The sequence below is a fragment of the Caenorhabditis briggsae genome (assembly GCF_000004555.2).
Source record: "Caenorhabditis briggsae complete genome, chrI, whole genome shotgun sequence".
NCBI classification, from domain to species: Eukaryota; Metazoa; Nematoda; class Chromadorea; order Rhabditida; family Rhabditidae; genus Caenorhabditis; species Caenorhabditis briggsae.
The window spans coordinates 10,451,204-10,461,833 of NC_013489.2; positions in this window are offsets into that span (position 1 = coordinate 10,451,204).

The window sequence follows — 10,630 nt, forward strand, 5'->3', positions numbered from 1 at the left end:
TCGCTTACGAACGAAATTTGAAAAAAATGGCAACAAGTAGCTCCCGTGACATTTTTTGCTCTCTTATCAGTTCATTCATTTATGTGCCAGAAATAGTGAGATACAGAATGAATGCACGAAATAGTGTTCCTGTAATATTCCAATAACGAAACAGGAAAATTTTGAAATTCTAATGTTGATTTATGAAGGTGGGAGGACGTGAAAAAAATCACTTTTTTTCATGATTTTTTGTTCATATAAGGCTCTCTAGGAGTTGAACATGTGGACCGAACGCTATAGATATCGTGCGGCTACCAGCTGATCTACGGTGGCGCAAGCTGAGGAGTAAGTGGTCAACTGAATTGTTGATCACAATTTCATAAGTTTTTTGTCAGTTGACATGTTTTTAATATCTTGCAGACGAACCTAGAAAAATTAGTTTAAACTTGACAGTATGGGGCCCTACTAATACAGGTTATACGGTATTTACGCTCAATTTAGCTAATTTCGCTATTTTTAGGCAACTGATATTCTGATAAATACGAAAATGATTCCAAATGCAAAATTCTAGGAAACAAAAACATGTTCTAAAGTGAAACTTCATTAATCCCCTGCTGACTGTTCGTTGTTGTTCATGAGTAGGTCACAAAACTAGTCAACTAGGGAGACTACCAAAAAGTTAATACCGTAATCCCTCTTGACCCCTTTTTCAGAATTATAATGTAGAAAAACAAAATTCCAGGAAGTAACAACAAAACACACAGAGAACACATGCAAAAATGATACATATGTTGTGGTGTGAAACCGTATTGCCAAAAGCAAAGTGTCGCTTCCTCCTCTCTTTTTTTTTCGGGTCGAAGTGTCAATGAAAGTGCAAATAAATGGAAATGAGAACGAAAAGAGAACGATGGAAAATGTCAAAAAATGAGGAGATGAATGGGGAAATCTAAAGTATGGGGTACTTGAAAACGACATTTAATAGGTGGCGAATGGCAGAATAAAAGGACAGATCAAAAATCGAAAACGGTTCAAAAATGGAGGGAGAACTTGATGATGATTATTACGGTTTCAGGAAGGAGATAGATTATATTCATTTTCTGGAAACGTATCACTTCTTCTATTCGAATATAAAACAAATCCAAAATTTTTAAGAAACAGGAAAAAACTGAGTTTTCATTTTCTTGTATACCAATTTATCACATTATCTCTCCAAATACCTTAAACACTCTAATAGAGACCAACAACTTTAAACTTTGAATCAATGTATCCAGGTTCCTGATAAAGATATCAAAAAGGGAGTGTTCGGAAAAGTGAAATTTTGTTATTTTCCAAAGCTCTAGTCTCCATTTAAAACTTATCTTATCTTCAAATTTTGCAATCCTATTTTTCATATTTACTGTTTCAGCAATTCCTCATTGGCTGTTTAAAACTTTGAAAGGTAGTATGCGTTCTAACGAAACATCTTAATTTTTGCCATTTGTGCTGAAACAAAGTTTTTTTTGTATATATAGCTTCAGTATTCCGATTTTAATTAAACACAACCAAATCTAAAAGTGTTATTTCTTCAAAACTAGGTATACATTTAATTGTTATGATTTTTCAATAAATCTAGAAACAATTCAAGAATCGCAAAGAATAGGTCAATGAAGTGCAAGAAAAACGCAAATTCAAGAACAAATTAGTAGCGTTTAGAAAAGTCAAAAAGTAATTGTGTGTTCTACTTCAAAACGCTAAAACTGTAGAAAATTGTCGCTAATCTCTGCCAAAAAAACAACACACGGAGAAGCGCCAGAAGTGGAGAAAATGAACGGATAATGACTTCTAGAACAAGAATGTTTCGGGAAAAAAAACAAATAGAAGAGGTTAAAAGCCAAAAAAGAAGTTCAAGGATTATGTGGAAATAAATATAGTAGATAGAGTACTGGACAAAAAACATACTGTGAAAGATGTATTAGAAATGCCGACTTCTACATTGTTCTATACCAGAGGGCCCTTCTATTAGAGTCGGATCTTTTATTTTTCCCGCTATTTTCAAATTAGTGAATTCTCGTTCAAAGTTCATGAAAATCTTTCAATTTTTGAAAACCCTATTGAAAACGAAACATAAGAGTTTTTTTTCTATTTTTCCAAGCCACTCTCGGTGGGCTCTTCTATTAGAGGGATTTGCAGATAAATTTAACAATTTTTATTGATTTTCTCAAAACTTCAAAGTTGAACTTCAAAGATTATCCACTCAAATAGGCAAATTTTTTTTAATACTGTAATTACTGTTTCAGACAACACATTTGATGCTAAAGGTTACAGTATTTCAGTGTTGGGATTTCACTTGGTGGGATGATGGGATGATTCTTTCTTAGCTCCCAAACGATAAAATTGGGCACCATTCTCTTCGAAAACAACAAAACTTTAAAAAAACTGATATCTGGAAAACCATAAACTATAATAGTTCTGGAGAAGAAGAAAGAGATGAATAACAAGAGGTGGAAAAAAGAGTGCGATATGTTGTAATTACGGTTGTGTATGGGTGGGTGGAGAATGGTTGAAATGAACTGGATATATCGTCTGTATTGGGAGAAGAAAAGAAGGAGGAGGAAGAATTGAAGAATTGAAATGGCAGAAATAAGAAAAGAAGCTGGACGGGATTTTGAAATCGAAAAAAAGGGTTTGGAAAAAGTGAACAATGGGAGTTTCTGGGAGATTAAACTGTATGTACTACCATTTTTGGAAACTGGAAACTACTGTAAGTTGGAATCTGGATACTGAGGTTTTGTCTAAATTAAGAGGTATTTATAACGATCACTGCTTCAACTTTTACATTTGAGCTCACTTACACAATGAGCTTTGTTAATGCCTCAAATTTGAAAGATCGTGAGCCCTTCTACTACTTTCCACCTCCAAAATGCAATTTATTTGAACTCAAAAATGTTTATACTGCTTCAACTTTTTTTATAATTGAGTGTGAATTTCTTATGTTTCTAAGCTGCATGGAAGTATGTTTCGAAGGTAAACTTCAAAGGAAATAGTCAACAGTTTGATTAGATGTTCTAGAATTATTTGAGAAATAGATGAAATAATTAACTTTCTAAACAGCTAACAAAACTGAAACTTTCTTCGAAATAGTTGTTTTTTTCGTTCAAGTCAATTCTTTTGGAATTTTACTGTGTTTTTTTCTATAAAACGATGTTTCAATTTATTCAGTTAACAGTATCAGTTTAAGCTTTTACGTTTAATTGCATGCCTTATAATTATTGTTCAAAACGACTAAAGTCTGAAACTGCTTAACTTATAGTCTGCACCAAATTCTCTGAAAATGTCTAAACACTTCTTCTTCTGCCACTAACGCAATACGTACACAAGAAATGAGAATTCCACCTAATAAAACAGACATTAATCCAAAGAATAATTAAGATTGTGTAATTTCCTGAATGAAAGATGATTAGAAATGAATCGGAAAACAAAGATTAGCTTCTACTACGCTGCTTGAAAACTTGGGAGGACAATTTTGAAACTAAAGACTGGGTAAATGAAAACAGCGAGTTCTTTTCCAAATCTGGTGAACTGTGAGGTCCATTTGCCTATTAATTATTCTACTCATCCCCTTACATATGCAAACTTTTCGGAACAGTAATTAAAAGAAAATTGAGTTTTTCAAATTTCTTATTAAGAAACCCGTTTACTGATTAGTCAAAAATTTCACAAAAAAAAAGAAAATGAGCTAAATTCGTAAGAAAACCAGGTTGGTAGCCAATCAGGAATTGTTTCATCCGTTTTTACCTAATCGGCTCTATAATTTTTTAAATTTTTTTTGGCAATTTATAAAATTATGCAACAGCAATTTTGAAGAAGTTTGTGAACAACAAGCGATCGACATGTATAGGTCTGAAATCGTACAAAACTACATTATTCGTTTCTGAACAATTTTTTATTCTTTCTTTGTGATTTTCAGACTCAGCACTAAATGGACGTTATAATCGGAGATGTTCGAAAAAAAAACGTATACATATTAATTACTGTTCCAAAAAGTTTAGATATAAAAAGTTCAGATATAGATGAGAAGAGGAATCGATTGACAATTCGTGAGCTTATAGATAATCTTCTAGAATTCTCTAATGAGCCTAAATGTTCCGCTTTGAAGTATAGTGTGAACTATTCTTTACAATTAGGTAGAATATCAATTTACATAATTTCTGGAAAATCTAGAAGTTGAGTGGCTTAAGCTATGAATATTGGGGAAAAAAACCTTAGAGCAGTTTAAACAATTTTATAGCAGATTTCGAAGTACTAAATCATCTGTGTAGATCCAAAATCCACTCTCCATCCATTTTCCTCCATTAAAATAATTCATTCACTTGGAATTTTACAACAAAACGACGAGAAGAGAGAATACAAAAGAGTAACACAACCAGTCAGTCAGCACTTTTTTCCAGTACTAATTGAATTACATTTTCGAATTCGAAAATGACCGTCGACTTCAACCAACCCCCTTCCAACCTCAATTATGAATTACGACACATGCATGAAAACACAAAAAAAAGTTGAGAAATAAAAAGAAAAGAGTGTCATTTCGATTCATTTCAATCATCAGAAAGTGAGATGTACAGAAAACAAGAAAAAAGGTTCAAAAGTTTTGAGAAGAATTGACCCAAAAAATTTTGTTAAAACCGTAAAACCTGTAATAGAAGAGCACTCTAACTTCTAACTTTGAGTCAATTGTTCTCGATTCCGGTTAAAGATACAAAAAAGTTATCAACTGATAAACTGTTTATCATAATAACATAAACATTTTATCAGTTGACACATTTTTGATATCTTGTAAGAGAGCCGAGTTAATTGAGCTCAAACTTGAAAGTGTGGTGGCCCTTCTATTACAGGTTTTACCGTAACTAATTACTCTCTAAATTTAAGGAATGTTGGTTACTGTATCTCCCGATGAAAAATTTCGGAAATAGCATAACTTAGCAAAAATTTTTCTGTATTTCCTCTTAAATAAATGATGAAAAACAGGCTTTAAGTTGTTGACCTTTTACTCTGGAAACGGTTATTATATTTACGGAATTTGAAAAAGAGCTACAACTTTTATTGTTATGATATTCCAAAAGTATAGGGATTTTTTTAATTATAGACCATTTATGTTATATGTTTCTCAAAGAAATCAGTTCCGAGAAAATGTTCATTTGCCATTTTTCTGAAACTCATGTTTTCCGGAAATTCATGTAACCACTAGGACAGCGTTAACTTCAAAAAATATCTACCGTATTTCCTCTAATAGAAACCTACCCAAACCATCAACTTTGAGCTCCATTATCTCGATTCCTGTGAAAGATATCAAACATTTGTCAACTACCGAATTTTTTCCGGTTTTTCCCAAAGAAACTAGGGGTGATTCTGATTCTGCAGGCCATTATGCTTTTACACAAGTGATTCGCAAACAATCCGTTACGTACGCTCAGCGTTCACGCGCGGTTGAAATAGGAACCGCATACGGGCCGCACGCGACCCGTTTTCAGAAAACCACAGCACATTATTTCGTATTCCTTCGTATTCTATCCGTTCACGAACTCCGTATCCGATTCGATTGCGAATGACGAACAAACGGATCCGTTCGCGAACTCAGATTCGCGAAACTATCCGTAACGGACCCGTTACGGATAGAAAACCTTGTGAACAGCGAAACGGATCCGTTCGCATTTTACCTGTGTAGACGATCCCGGTGGCGGCCTCATATCGTGTTTTCTTAGCTCTAGATATGTTAAATGAGCTCCATGTGGCATATAGAATAAGATTAAAAGAGTTTCAAAACTTTAATAAACGGAAAACCGTGCTGGAATGGAATAAGCTGATTTTTGAAAATTTGTCTGAAAATCCTGGAAAATTCAGTTTCTCCTCTAGTATCTAATCTTTTCCAATGACAAATCAGCAAAAATTTAGCTTATGAAAAAATTTCGGAATCAAAAAACATGAAATGACCCCATCATTTTCAATAATCACCCCTTTTTTCGGGGTGGGTATATACTTTTGACGCGGCCTAAAAATTGGTTTTCTTCCACAAAATGCCTGTTTTGCGAGATATGGTCATGAAAAACTGTGACGCTAGGTTTTCAGCTATGCTGAATCGAATGGCATTAGCCGTTTTTCATGAAAATTCTCGGTTCCTCCTTAACCGCCAAATTAGGGGGTGGGTATATACTCATGACGCGCATAGTATTAGAGAATACGGCGATTGACAACAGTTTTAAGAAGTTCAATTTTCCAAAAAGGAATTCTCGCAGACTTTTTGCGGATTCTATAGAACATTCTAGAAAAAAGAGATCCTGAACGAAATTCGTTGAAAATGTCGTTTTTGATATAAAAACAGCGAGATCCTGTTCATCTCAATGAAATTCCTGGAAACAAATTCTATGAAAAACGTACTAAAGAAGAGAATCGGAGAGAGATGTTTTTTCTTCCATTTTCACTTTTCCCGATAAATCGTCACTCTGAGATGAGGCGATGAAAATGACGGAATTTACAAAAAAACCAATAGAGAAGACAGGAGAAATTGTATTACATCTTTATCCTGACAGATGACACTTGTCGGTGTGGTCTCTTTTTGCGGTGATTGAAAAGAAAAGGGTTAGGTAGGTCAAAATGTTTTTATTGATGAATGTCTGTTCACGTTTTATTAATATTAAAACAAGACAAAAAGAGAGAGAGAGAAAGAGAAAGGTGTGTGTTGATGGATGAGGAAGAAGGTCTGGATGAATAGAAAGAGCTAGGAAAAATGAAAAAAAAAGGATCTAGCAACCTCTAACATTTGAAGCTTGAAAATTCAGAAGACGAGAGCTTCAAAACCGAAACTTTAAGACGCTAATTGTGAGATTGATACCGGCAAGGGGTTTTAATCAATTGAGTAATTCATGTGTCGTTTCTAAAAACTGCGTTGTTTTTAATATTGAAGTTTTTGAAGCTGAACTTTAAAATCTGGAAGACCCATTGTAATTTCAGAATCGAAGCATTTTTTGAGACTGACTACAAGATTGCGGCTTCAAAATTGAACAACATTACTGAATATTTTGAGTTTCTCTAGTTCATTCTGAAGATGAAACAGTGAAACGGTGAAAATTATTATACCAAACCGTCAAACCGGAAGATCTGATTAATATATCTTCCGTATGATTATACTGGCACAAAACAATCGGAGCTGTGGAAGAGAAACTAAAGTGATAGTCTGGCTGGGGAATGACGACGAATAAAATATTGTTCTCTAATAGAAGAGGTGAAAGTCCTAGCCTAAAAAGTTTCTGAAAAACGATCAGTGCTCATTATTTTTCCGTTACAATTCTACTTTTTTAGTCACTCTATTTTTTAGAAATTTTAATCTGGTGCTGCTACAAAAATCCGAGCCGAGGAAGAGAAAAAGCCAGTGATCGTGGCTGAAGTCCCACAACGTGGCTGAAGTCCCAGTCCCACAACGACAACCACCGTGACCTAATAGTTTTTGCTTTTCCGGATTTTTTTTTTCGATTTTCGTGCATTTTCGCTATCAAAAAATTTTATTTTCCGACTTTGTTTTCCGAAAAAAATAACAGAAAACTACGAAAAGCAGTGAAAAACAAGAAAAGGAATCTGAAAGATAATAATATTTCAGGTTACGGTAGTTTTCGTTGTGGGACCTTCGGCCACGACCATCAACGTTTCTCTTCCACAGCTTCGATTTTTGGAACCAGAATAATAATAAGAGCTGCTAATACAAACTTGTTTACCATTAAGACGAGTTTTTTTACTATCCGTTTTATAACACTGCGAAGAAACACTACTTTTTTAAATCAGTTATTTTTGGAAACTTTAAAGGGGGACTCTGGTCAAATTTTTTATTGCATTAAAATGTGTTAAAAATTATCTATTTTCCTAATACTATTGCGAAAAAATTCGAAAAAAATTCGAAATCCCCGAAAAACGCCGTTGAAAAGGGAAAAAATTCAAAAAAAGGTGCCGCCCAGGGACGAGGATTTTCAGTGAGAAACCTAGGCCACGCGAGCGGCGCGACTTTCTTACCGGACAACTTTTCCGGAGTTTTTTCGCTTTTATCTCCGACAGCTAAAAAACATTAAAAGACACTGTCGGCCACTTGAAAATAATGCTATCAGGCGCCGTAGCCTTGTTTTCTCACTGCGCGGGAATTCAAGTCCTCGTTCGGGGACTTCGGATTTCTTTTGAATTTTTTCGCAATAATATTAGGAAAATAGATAACTTTTAACACATTTTAATGCAATAAAATTTTTTGGTCGGAGTCCCCCTTTAAGATCAAAAAATTGCAGTGAATGGGTAGAAAAACTTATATTTTCCTTTTTTTTTGTTTTTTAATTCAAGAGAAAAGTGTGCAGAAACTCAAATTTCTCAAAAATGTTAAAAGTACCCCTCAATAGGTAAAGCATCTGACAGACTTTGTAAAGTGAAAAAAAACTAGTTTTAAAAAATGGGTGAGGCTGTAAATGTTCGGAAATTACCAATTTTCTATGTTTTTCAAAAAGTAAATAGTTTACTGAATAAAATTCTCTCAATCTCGAGAACAGAACAGTTAATTCTTCTATTCCAAGTACAAAGTTTTATCAAGTTTATGCTCTAATTGAAACAGAAAGAATAGCTGCTGACTTTTGTTTACGAATAATTGAAATTGAATCCGATTTGTTTGGAGAAATTTTTGCAGCAAAACGAAATGGCATGAGCAATTTCGGTTCGGTACAACGAATTCAGTGATTTTCGATAATTGGCATTAGTTATTGTTTCGACTCCACTACAAACTTGTTGAATCTTTTTATAACTCATTGGTTAAACTGAACGTAATATATAAAACCAAAAAATGAAACGACCACCCAGTTTGATGGACTGTTTGTGGAGGTACTCGACGAGATGAACATGCAGAGAAAAAATACCGACAAACTGCACTTGAAATACACGGATTCAAAAAGGAAACTCCTCCCGAACAACAATTACCCATTGGCAAACAAATTTAGAAGAAAAAAAGAGTTTTTTGAAAAGAATGTGATGGAGAGGATCAAAAAACAGAATGAAGAGAAACACCAGTGGCCGTCGCCGAAGGTCCCATAATCAAAAATACCGTAACCTTAAAATATTTCAATTTTCGTTTCGTGTGTTTTCAATAACTGAAACTTGTTGAGAAGCAGCAAGACAATAAATCCCGAAAATATATATACTGTTAGATTACGGTAGTTGCTTTGTGGGACCTTCGACCACATTTTTATCCCAGAATAATAGTAACATAAGAATGAAAATCAAGAATTGAGTATTAAAAATATAAATTTTAGTTAAAAAATTGAATCATTCTGGACTTCTTTAAAAAAAAAACCAATTTTGGAAAAGAAGCTTTTAAGTGATTTCTATAAAAATTGACGAATCATGAAAATGACTCTTTTGAATTTGAAATGACTACTAAAGGCTGAAACTGTGAAATGAGCTATCATCTGTTAAGTGAAAATTCGGCACTTTTGCAGATGTTTTGAAAAGTAATTTTTCCGAAAAATTTCAGTTCACTTTACAATCTACTTGATTACGTTTTCCTAATAACTTGCTTGACTATAACTGAGATCAAAAATTGGATGAAACAGTAATTTTTGTGAACATTCTGAAAAAAAGAAAAATCAAATTTTTGCTTTCATATCAAACATGACTTCGGTTTTTAGAAGAGGACAAAAAAAAAAGATTCATAATCAGAGAAATCTCAGAAAATTTTAACAAAAAACTACATTATCAAATCAGACAACCTCTTTTAGTGTTTTAATATTCTTTTTGTGATAATAACTCGTTTGACTACATATGATTCTGAAAACTTATTCATCCTTTTCCATTGTAAATTTTTTTCAGAAAGGGACTAACAAAGATTCAGCATTTTCACAAATGTTCAGATACTGAAAAAAAACAGGCCTATTATTTAGGGCAGAAAATTTTAAGACAACTAGAACTCCGCACCAAACGGACAAAATCGTATAGCTGTGGTTTGATTCATCTGACTGACACACAGCTGCACAAAAGTTTCCCACAGACTCCGCCCACTTATCGGTCATGACCTGGAAGAGTGCAGCTGGTGTCGCAGGTGCACCAGACCCAAAAAAAACTAGAAAAGAAGGAATGAGAAGTATCTATTACTCGAAAACGGTATCAAAGTGAGAAGAATGTATACTGTTCCGCGTGCTCTTACGCTTTCCGCACGGTTCTTTAGGCTCAATCGGAGGCTCTCGAAAGTGCGCGTTTCCGCACATTTCGAGAGCTCCTCAGGCCCTCTCGAACGCCTCTTTTTTCTTGTCATTCCGCTCAAAAGAGAAAGATGCTCCAGAGCATTTTTTTTCAACTTTTTAGGTGGAATGTTGGTGAGGGTAGTCTTCTGAAGATTTTCTACAGATCGTCAACTTCGAGCCAATTTTTGTCGTTTTCTATGATATTGAAAAATAGTTAACGAACAAAACGTTCATCATAATTTCAAAAAAGTTTTATCACTTCCCAATTTGTTGCTATTTTTCACAGGAACCGACAAAAACTTGCTCAAAGTTGACAGTCAAGGTGCGAATCTATTGAATATTTTACGGAAACACAGTATCCTAGCAAATTCAGTGTATTCATCTCATATCAGCCAAACAACCCTCATTGGTTCGAAATT